Here is an 11,771-nt window from a genome sequence, read left to right as displayed (position 1 = left end):
ATGTGTCCATTTCCTTAAACCATTTTACACTGGGGACATAAATATCTTCCGATCCTGCTCCTGACTTCATAGAGTCCCTTATTTTCTTTTTTTCTTGAGAATAAGTTAACCTCAACGCCCGTATTTTGTTCTTGATTTCAGGCACTCCAAATCCTTCTATCCCCATGATCTCCTCAATTTCCTTATACGCCGAGTTCCGAGCTTGTTTATTTTGGTAAATGGTAGCCCTTGTATCCCATAAGCATCGCCTTTCTCGATACTCTTCTACAAATTTTATTGTTGTTTCTTCACTCCAACATTTTTAAAATACGCCACAAATAAAAGAAAAATCAACGTCGCAGTCTGTACTTATGAACTCGACTAAACAACCTGACTTCACTTGTTTAGTCGGCGGTTTAGTTTCTAGAAAGCAAAGGTGGGGGAGACAACTTGCTCAAGTAAATAGAAATTGTTTCTATTTACTTGACTAAACATCTTTCTAAATTAGGTACTTGCGCAAGTACTAAATCAAGTTGTTTACACCATACAAGTAACTTAATTTAGCAACTTGCTTTAGCTACTTGACACGTGTAAATTCGGCTTAATTTTCAGTGTGGCTAATGTAGGGATTTATGATTAATTTCTTTTATATCATAATCTTCGACAGTGTATAAATACAATAGCCATTATGAACCTATCCGTATTTTCAGCTGTACAATTATCATTGAAAAGTATTAATTCTTTTCTTAGAGCAAACTTTTTGACAAATTGATGATAATTTTTACTAAAAACTATTAAGGGATTATTTAAAAGTTGTATTCTGGTATAGTTTATTACTCAATTATATAAAGAAAACACAATTTTATTATTGTTCTTAATAGTATCGCAGACTGAGATAGGGCTACTAATATAAAAATTACACAATATTTTTTTCTATAACATTATTTAATGTCTACTAATATCTGCATCATCTTCAAACTCAATTTTTTTTACAATTACTAAATTGAATATATCCAATAACATTTTTACAAAAATTTTTACTTTACTACTAAAAAGTCTAATAGTAACAAAGTTTCAAATACACATTTGAAAAGAGCAAAGGAATAAGTGTATCATAACTTTAAACCTTTAATACTTCTAATTCTACACCGTATACTGTAACATTCTGGGTCGGTACATCATAATGTAAATTTTACTTACCAACTAGTTAGTAATCTACCTCGGTTTCAAGGCTAACGCTAATGCATTTATAAGTGCGATATACCACTTTTTACATACTCTTAGCCCTAAAGCCCTTTAAAAATCGTACCAGGTGTCCCTCCATTGAAACTCGCCTAATATTACCTAATTTACATGGTAAAAAATCAAAATTTTATTAAAGAAAAACACCTCGGCACTCACCTCGGGGAGTAATTTGGTGCGATGCCCTCGAATGATATCGAGAAACATATGCCATATATGAATACGAATTCAAATTACACCGGGTAATTGGGACCTTGGACGGTTAATAATAACATAATGACACGGTTTTAAAGAAGTAAAGAGGACCTCAGGCCCTTCGAAGACAGATGGTCTGGTCGAAAGAAATTTTTGGGTGCTGTCGGGCGATTTAAGAGACGACGCTTCTGGTTTTTGGGATGTTGTGGTAATAAGAGGTGAACTTTTGCTAATATTGGAGCGACAGATAGAAGAATGTATTTGTTTACAAAAAATAAGAGAAAAAGAGAGCAAAAAAAATTATAGTGAAGTGAATATACATCAATTGGATAGTGAACAAGGAACCAAGCGTCATTTGGCAGAAATCGAGTTTTCTGGACAATTGGGTGAATAAATACTATGTTTAGAGGTTTAATTACTAAACACTCTCAAAAATATAACTGCGGCCATCAAATGACAAAAGTCCCGTTTACAACAACAGCCATCATTAAAATTTCATTTTAAAAGAAAGAACCAAGTATTGTTTACTGCAGTGCCGGTTAATGATATTTTTTAGTTAATTTTTTAAGAAAATATGAAAAAACTAGTTATGTCTCGGGGTAAAAAGATGTTGCAGATGCTGAAAATGCCGGAAGCTCAAGAAAATTTGAAGGTAAGTAAAGGATTTAACATTATTCTATCTTTATAACCTAAACCTGTGTATATCTGTGGTTCCTTCTTTAAAACCGAGAACTTAATATATATGGCTGTTGGTTTCGTTTAGGTGTCTTTGGTTCTTTCTAAAAAAAATGTTGTTTTTAAGATTTATAATAACATTATCTTCAATCCTTAATACTAAGATGTTTTTTATATGATGCGGTCATCAAAAAAATGAATAACGATTTTAAAGAGAAAATGTTCATATACAGGCGATTTCTTTTGACGTGGAAAAAACTCTGCCATTACCAAGAATACCCGCAAACATCATGTTTTATAAACGCCAGTTATGGCTTTATAATTTGGGTATTCAAGCGGCAAAAGAAGGAAAATCTAACTTTTTTCTCTGGACAGAAGGTAAATTTGAATTAAATTATGGATTTCAATTATGACACCTACTGGCAAAATTTCGAACTTAAAAATAATTTCTGGCATTTTCTTATGGCTACATTTAAACTGACGAAGAAAAATCCCAATGATGTCAAATTAACAGTTCCTGTAATATAGCCACGATGCATGCTTAGTGAAACACCCTGTATTTATGAAAAAGTGAATAACTTAATTTTAACACTTTTATTACCATTTCAGTCTAGATTCGAATAAAATAAGACTTGAGCTTTATTTATTAACTAATCACTATAATATCATCAAATAAAAATAACAAATAGATGTCAAGGAAATAATCATAAAAATACACATTTATAATCATATAAAATATAAAGTATCACCTTATTTAGTAGTTTTATTGCCAAAAAACTACATTTTACAATTTCTATTAGCCTTACTAATAACAAATAGCTAAAAACGAAATTAAATCGCCTTGTCACTTATAAAAGTAAAGTCAACCCGCAATATCCGGTTAATTCTTCCATTCAACTCCCAAACTTTCACGCTTTAATCACCAGTAGAAACTATTACGAATTGTGCAGCGACAAATACAATTTATTTCATTGTTTTTTCAAGTTTTACTATTCATCACAAGAATAATTAGTAACCGCAATTTGAACAAAAACAAAAAAAACCACCCAATGGTCCGTTGTCTCCAGGCCAACATAAAAAGGTAATAAAGCGACAAAACCGTTGAAGTGAGAAGAAAAATAAAGTGGGAGCCCTTACTTAAACTATTTTTGCTATTAAAAGGCTGTCAGGTTGGCTTAGTTAGGGAATGTTAATAAAATAAGGGCCGCTGACGCATATTAATGGGCTTACGCATACGGTTGTCAATGAATTTAAAGGGGTTTAGTCAAGGGTTAGACAAATTGGGGAAGTTTTGGTCTTACAAGTTTTAAGTGAAAAATTCGTCTTTTGTGCGGAAGTACATAGAAGTTTTTATCCCAGTGCATATTTTAAAATGCCTTAAGGTTGCCTGAAACACTTTTAAGACTACTTTTTTTAAGTAGAAACGGTAAAATACATTTTACCTAACTGTTCTTCTGTAGCTCTCTCAAATATTATGATCGAAATTCAAGCTCCACCCTTATCCAATCCAACTAATTATCTAGAACAATGTCATAATAACCTTTTTTTGAAAAGTTTTGCTTAAATTCAACCAGAGCCTAAGAATTTAGAATCAAATCGATAATTTTAACCAACGATTTTTTCAACCCAGCTATCTAAAAGACTTCAGATTAATCTTTATATCATACTAATTATTAAAAAAGATAAGTTTACAACGCTTCTTTCTAGCAACAACCTAATCAGCCATCCCCAAATAAAATTGTCCCAAAACAATTTTTCTCCACATATTATTGTCTAGACAAAACATGTCTAGCTGTAAAATGCTATCAAGGAGTGTTTTCCAATTCACCAATATTGACTTCGTCTGGGACTAAAGGAATATTATATTTGGGTATCATCTGCGTAGTTATGAACGCCGTATTTCTTAAATATAATAGAAGAAAGTGATGCTTATAGCGTGAACAGTAGAGGTCTCAATATAAAACGATCACTTGATAGCTCTTTACAGTTGCGTGCCTTTGATAGTGTTCACTGACTGCAATATGAAAAATAAGAGTTGTGGTATCTTTTCGATATAAGAAGATTATATTGATTTAAAAGTGCTATTACATGAATGTCTCATATAAGAAATATAATAGACTAATTGGATTTAGGTCTGTATAAGTAAACTCAAAATTAGATGCTCTACTTATATTTCAGTGGTATAAAAAGTGATCATAGAATTGATCTTTGAAGTCTTCTTAATAATACGGAAGAATATTAGATTTTTAGGACTTTTAATATCAAATTATCATCTACTATAGTTGGCATCCTATCAAACAATTTACTTATTGTAGCGACTCACTTGATGTTTTATTGGGTTGGGTTATTTTATTTTTTATTGGAGTGGGTATAGTTAATAGTTTTAAGGCTTTTGATTGCATAAATCATTAATTGCTAATAAACCTTATGACGTATCTATTTGAAAAATTGCTATAAGGTTTTTAATTTATCAAAGGCATGCCTAACTGTGAAGTGTTTTTAAGTTGTGTTCCCCAATTACCCAAAATTGGCTTCGTCTAGGTCAAAGGAATATTATGCTTAGGTATGATCTGCGCAGTTATGTACGGAGAATTTTAAATATTAAACAAAAAAGTGATGTGTATAGCGTAAACAGGAGTAGACTCAATATAAAGCCATCATTCAATAGCTCTCCACAGTTAAACACACCACGGTTTGAACTGACTGAACAAACAACCTATATGAAAAATAAGAGTTAAAAAACCATTTTCTAGATACCCCATGAGGTTTATTAGCAACTGATAATTTATGCAATCAAAAGCCTTAGAGAGATTAATTAGTACAAGCATGGTGGCTTTATTAACAGCTATAGCAGCCAGAATTTCATCAGAAATCAAGAAAGCTGTACTACTTTTATGAAATCCTGACTGACAGTAAGGAAGAAGATAATATTAATCTATAAGCGATGTTACCTAAATGTCACGGTCTCATCAGTCATATAATAAAATTAAATTTTTAAAATAGTTACATGTTTTGCTCAGAAATGAGCATTATCAGACCTGAACGGCGGAACTCTAAAGAAACCTAAGTCTGTGTAAATAAACTCAAAAGCAGATGCTCTACTTATATTTCAGTCATAAGTATGTTAAAGTTATATGTAAAAGTGTTCATATAATTGATTTTAAAAGAATCGTCTTGATAATTTGAAAGAATGTTAAATTTTATAACTTTTAACCTCAAATTATTATCTACTGTCAAAAAAAATAAACTCCTGATAGCAACATATAACCCAATTGATTTTTCATTTGTTTGTTACTGTTAGTTATGCGTTAAAAAGAAATTTTGTACTTTCCCCCGTTCCATTATCTAATGTTAATTTTGATAAGCATTCCAGTGGCTCTAACTCTGATAGTTCTCCTCTTACTCTTAACTCTACTTCAGCTGATGCCTTGGTCAATTCTTCTTTTTTAGGGTAGGCAACTTTGACGCATGCATTTCTATTATGCTTTTAAATATTCAATCACTGCGCGGTAAATCTGATGATTTGTATATACTTTTAGATAGTTTAAATTTTCCAAACATTGTCTTACTTACTGAGCACTGGTTGAGAAATGAGGAACCAATTTCCCTTCCTGGCTACTCTGTAGCTTCCAAATTCTGTAGGGCTGGCCTTGGATATGGTGGCACTGTGGCTCTTATGCATCAATGTTTTTGCGACAGCTTTGTTGGTTTTGGCGATTTTGATGATCTTAGTGTCGAAAAGGAGTTTGAATTCTCAATTGTTTATTCTGGTAAAGCCAATTATTATATTGTGTGTATGTATCGTTCCCCAAATAGTAGTATAAGTACTTTTTTAAATAGGCTTGAACAATTCCTTTTAAAATTTTCTCCTAAAAATACTATAATTTTGCTGGCGATCTTAATATAGATTTTGAAGATGGGGAGAATAGGGCTACATTGGATTTAATTAATATGCTTTTCTCTTTTAATATTTCTATGCATGTTAACAGCCCTACGCGTGTAACAGGTACCACATCAACAACCATTGACTATGTTGCCTCCAATATACAGGAGAATGTAATTTGTAATGTATTTGACCAGCTTTGTCTGATCATAGTGCCATCCTGGCTCAGGTGCCATTCAGAAAAAGATACAAATCCAGAGGTTTGGGTAGAATTTACAGCACAAGGAACTTCCGGTCTTTTGATGCAGGATGTCGGTCTTTTATTTAGGACTCAATATTTTGTGAACAGGATGCTCTTGCTTCATTTCACGCATCTCTTTCAAAGTTAGTTAATAGATACTTTCCCGTTCACCCATTAAAAAATCGATTTAGGGACCGGAAAAGATGGTTAACTCCTGGTATTCGCATTTCCGGTCGTAATCTTAGATTTTTTGGTATTTTAAAAAAGTTCTACCCGATAAATAATTTTGTATTGTCGCTATTGTCGAGATATCGAAAAGTTTACCGGAAAGTTGTGTGTGAGGCGACAAGACTATTATTCCAAACGTTTGAAATATTCCTCCAATGAGCAACGCGAAGCGTGATTGACCACGTTAATGAGGTTGTGTCCAGAAGTAATGGCTCTCAAGAAGTGCAGATTGATTCTGACATATTGAATAAGTACTTTTGTTCGGTTGCTGATATCCTCACAAAGAAACTCTCTTTCACTTATGACCCTCTCAAATTTTTACCTACCACTAGTGGAAACTCATTTTACCTCAGCCCCACTACTCCCAAGGAGATTCTTTGCACTATAGGATCGATGAAAAAGAAAAGGGCATCTAGTAACGATGGTATTTCAGTGAATTTATTGGAAAAACTTCCTCTGAGTGCTATTCAGGCTCTTTCTGATGCTATTAATATTTTATTTCAGTCGGGCACATTTCCTCTTTGCCTAAAATTAGCAAAAATTTTGCCTCTTTATAAGGGTGGTGATCGTTCTAGTCCATCCAACTATAGGCCGATTTCAATTTTGTCTACTTTATCTAAGTTAATTGAAAGACTTATGAAGGATTTTTTTTTAAGGTTTCTTCTGGGGGAAGGGGTTCCTCGAGATGAACAATTTGGTTTTCTATCAGGGAAAAGCACCTCTGACGCTATGTTTGATTTCTTGTCCAAACTTCTCCAGGGTGTTAATGGAAGAGAGGCGACTGCGGCGGTATTCTGTGACTTGTCCAAGGCTTTTGATTGTGTGAGTCATAGGATACTGCTTTTCTGAAGCTTTCTGCTTATGGAGTTAGGGGTGTTGCACTGAAGTGGTTTGAGTGCTATTTGTCTGGTCGCGAGCAGTCTGTGTACCTTAATGGTGACTTTTCTGGTAGGGAGTCTGTGGATTGTGATGTTCCACAGGGGTCAGTTCTTGGTCCCCTTCTATTTCTTGTATACATTAATAATCTTATTACTCTTGGCATATGTGGACATTTTACATTGTTTGCTGACGACACAACGGTTTTATGGTCGAATAAAGATCCCAAGCAGCTTGTCAGAGATGTTGCAGCCGATCTCCTGAAATTGAAGCAATGGTGTGATTCCAATCAACTTTGCTTAAATATGTCAAAGTCCCATATTATTGGTTTCAATTTTCAAGCTGAGAGTCTTGATTTTGGTGAGAACGCATTGGGCATGGTAGACAATTCTGCGTTTCTTGGTTTAGTCATTGATAAAGATTTAAAGTTTTCTGACCATATAATAAAGTTAAATAAAAAACTTGCTTCTGGCTGCTTCTCTGTTAGGGCAACCGTTCATGAACTGGGGAGAGATCTTGCTCGTGATGTGTACTTTGCTTTGTTCGAGTCGCATTTAAGGTATGCTCTTCCATTTTGGGGTGCATGTTCAAATTATCTGTTTCAGTCTATTTTTGTGCTGCAAAAGAGGGCTGTCAGAAGTTTATTTAAGGCCCATTCTAGAATGCATTGTGGTAATCTTTTCAAAGAGAGCCGTATTTTGACCCTACCATCATTATGTATTTTGGAAACTGCATGTTTAATATTCAAAAATAAGAACAGTTTTCCAATCCGACATCACAGTTATCCTACCAGACAGATTAATAATATTCCCCTTCCTATTCCTCATTTTACATCTATCAAAGATTCATTTATATATCGCGGTTTAATGATTTATAATCACATTAGTGTGGAATTAAGAAGTGTTCAGTTTTTGCGCCAGTTTCGTTGTAAACTGAAGTCATATTTGCTTCTAAAAGCCTTTTATTCGATTGAAGACTTTTTTAAGGCTGAGGATGTTGTATACATTTTTTATATTTGTTTTGTAAAATCTGATTTGACTGTTTTTATTTTCTGAAGCTTTGTCAATAAAATTCGTGTACATGTACCAAGTTTTCGACAATAAAGTACTTGAAAAAAAATTTTAAAAATTAAGCAATCATTCGCATATTTTAGTACTATGTAATAACAAGTGAGAGAATCTCCTTCAAATAACCTCACAAAAACTTGTTGATTTGCCAAGTATTTATATCTGAAGAACATGTCAATTGTAAGTGTAAAGATGCAATGCTATTTAAAGATATATTCAAGAAGATTAAAGTTAGGTGAGGTAGACTTTTCAAAATAAAAAACGCGGCCTATTCGACCAGCCATTGTGTCACAAGTGAGCCATTATATCATGAAATACCACAAAAAGTTATATGCATTCTTAATCTGGTCATAATTTGACTATCATACTTTAAATGAATCCCAACCATATTTTTATTTATGATAGATATACGTTTACTATTTCTATATCTAATGCTCCAATATCAGCTGAAGTTCACCATACTTACCATATCCAACGCAAATGCCATACCCTAGGGAAAAGAAACAAAAACCTTTCACCACCAATTATCCAGAAATCCCAGCAGCACTCGAGGCAAAATTTTAAAATAATTATATGGTTCGGCCAGAGGGGAGCCCAAAACCTCCCCCAGTCAAAAGAGGGGTCGCTGTACGAAATTTCTGCTGAGGCAGTGCATCATCAGATAATTTAATTACTTTTGTACGGAGCATCCATCAAACTAAATGAACGAATATGGCGGTTGACGCGGTTGGGGTTTCGCCCGTTATCATAAGGGCAAATTGGGATATTTATGCTCGTATATGACCTCAAAATGAACTTATTTGCTTCCTAAGGGTGGTGTAAGGAAGCCATTTTATCGATAATAAATTAATTATGTTTTTCTTTTCTTTCTTTTTTTTTTTGAGAAACAAACACATTTAAGATTTCTCAAACGAGATTACCGGAACTTTGTCTCTAAGAAAACAAACGCGAGCTCGACGGCTGAAAGTTTTCAGAAAATAAATTAAAGCGTTAAAACATTTGTTAGCGTGGAATTTGACAAACGAGAGACCACCTGGAGGGCCGAACGTTTTGAAAATTCTTGGTGAATATCTCGGACGCGTTGACAGTTGTTTTTTTTAATAGTTTCGTATTAATTTATACGTGTTAACCGAATAAATAATGGTGAGTTTTTAATGATCGTATAAATCGCTTTAATTACTAAATCCTGTCAGACTGACTGGCATGTTTTTAGTTATATAGAATAATTTAATATTAAAAAAAAGTGTTACTTCATTTACACTGGATCCCCTAGTGTTGTAATCCCTCTTTTATTCTATATTGCCACAGGGGCACTTTTTTTCTAGAGGGTGGGAAATAAGGGCCAATTTGGATTTTCTGGCAATTGTACTGGTTTAACAAGGGTGCAGGAAGAGCTTTTATTGAGAGGAGTCTGTTTAGGTCTGATAAAAAGTACAAGAAATGGATTAAAAAGGAAATAAGTAATAAGCTCTAGTAAATGGTTGTAAAATTAAAGGTATTTTGTGCATTAATCATAGTACCTATGATAGATAACTTACAAGAATTATGTTATTAAGAAAAAATCGAATCCATGTGTCTATGATTAAAATTTGTGTTATTGGTCATTATGGCCAAACCTTATACCCTAACCCATCAATCTTTTGTCCGACTTTAACATTTATTGGCTATGTTATTTCTTGAAACAATATTATTTTGTTTGTAAGATAACCAAATCTACTTTGTTGGGAGAGATAAGTACAAGACAGAGTTCAGTTTTTTTCTCGAAATATACCAGTACTAAATAACCTTCTGCTACTTGGAAAGTAACCACATGAGACAAGTTTAATTCTAATATTTCTAACTTATATTAATAAAACAATATGTGCTACATATTGTTGTTCTCGTTTGACATTTGTCCTTTGTCGTGGTGTAAATTTTTAGCTTTCTTACGTACCCAAGTCGTTAATTTAGTATTGTATCGTTTCTGTAGTTGTTATTGTTATTGCTAATACTGTTGTTATTGTTACTGTTAATTGAGTTTTTATATTGCTTTTGTGACTTTCCTTATTTTCGTATCATTGTCGCCACAATGGCTGCATACACTACCAAAGAATACGACGATATTTTCTTTGCTTATGGAAGAGCCAATGGTAATACGCGAGAAGCACAAAGAATTTATCAGGAGCAATATCCCAATAGGCGTGTGCCCCACCAGAACACTTTTGTTAACACTTTTCGTCGATTAAGGGAAACAGGCAATCTAAATTTTCAAGAACCGAGGATCAATCGGAGGCAGTATGATGTTGCTGTAGATGAAAACGTAATTCGCGCATTCAATGAGGATCCCACCACTAGTACAAGAAAAGTAGCTACAGATCTGAATATTTTTACATGGAAAGCATGGTCAGTTTTCAAGGCAGAAGGAAGGCATATTTTCCATTACACCCCAGTGCAAGGTAATTTCATACTACATCAACAACTTAATTCCGCAATTTTTACTGGCATCGTGATACTCTATTCTAGGTCTTCTACAAGCCGACTATGAGCGACGGGTACAATATTGCCGCTTTTTGCTTCACGCAGACGTTGAAAATGGACACTTTTTAAAAAGCATCTTATGGACAGATGAATCAACATTTACACGTGCGGGGATATTTAACCAACATAATTTACATTATTGGGAAAACGAAAACGTAAATCCGCATTTGACCAGAGCCAAGTCTTTTCAAACAAGATTCAGTGTTAACGTTTGGGCAGGTGTGATTGGGAGACACCTCATCAGTCCACACGGCTTGCCGAAAAACCTCAACGGGGACAATTACTTACATTTTTTACAAAATGATCTCCCACAATTATTGGCTGATATACCCATATTTAATAGAGACTTCAATCGCCAATCGTCTTCCAGAATGACGGATGTCCTGCACACTATCCGGTCGCCGTTAGAGAATTTCTGGACAATACTTTTCCCCCTCTCGATTTTTACGTATGGGGACGTGCGAAAGAACTCGTGTACGAGGTGGAAATTGACAATCTAGACCACTTAATTCAAAGAATCAATGCCGCTTTTCTAACCATCAGAAAAGAGATGCGATTTCGCCTTATGACAGTAGAAATGCAACGGCGATGTAGGGCATGTATAAGATCCAGGGGAGCGCAGTTTCAACAAAATTTGTAATTTTGAAATAAATACATAAAATTTAAAAAATATTTTTTTTTTACTTTATTTTCCTTTAAAGTCATGAATTGTGGCAAGTTAGTCGGCTTTGTGTTACACATCGTATATCATTGAAAAGAGTATTATCTAGAGATGTTTTTAAAACTACCTGAACATCTTGATAGATTTTAGTTTTTTTTTGTGTCAAGTTAAAGTTACCTTTCATAACTTTTTTTGCTACTTGTATTA

General features: G+C 33.8%; 1 long non-coding RNA gene across 1 annotated transcript in view; it reads left to right on the top strand.

Moving 5' to 3' along the window:
* Window positions 1-1,877: 1,877 nt before the first annotated feature.
* LOC126740354 (uncharacterized) overlaps window positions 1,878-11,771 on the top strand; it is a 59,891-nt gene continuing 49,997 nt past the window's right edge. The window contains exon 1 of the long non-coding RNA XR_007661877.1: window positions 1,878-2,068. This is a non-coding gene — a long non-coding RNA (uncharacterized LOC126740354). The remainder of the gene's footprint in view (window positions 2,069-11,771) is intronic.

Source organism: Anthonomus grandis, chromosome 9, assembly GCF_022605725.1.
Source record: "Anthonomus grandis grandis chromosome 9, icAntGran1.3, whole genome shotgun sequence".
Classification (NCBI taxonomy): Eukaryota; Metazoa; Arthropoda; class Insecta; order Coleoptera; family Curculionidae; genus Anthonomus; species Anthonomus grandis.
Note: the sequence above shows the minus strand (reverse complement) of the source record. Positions and strands in the feature narration are given on the sequence as shown.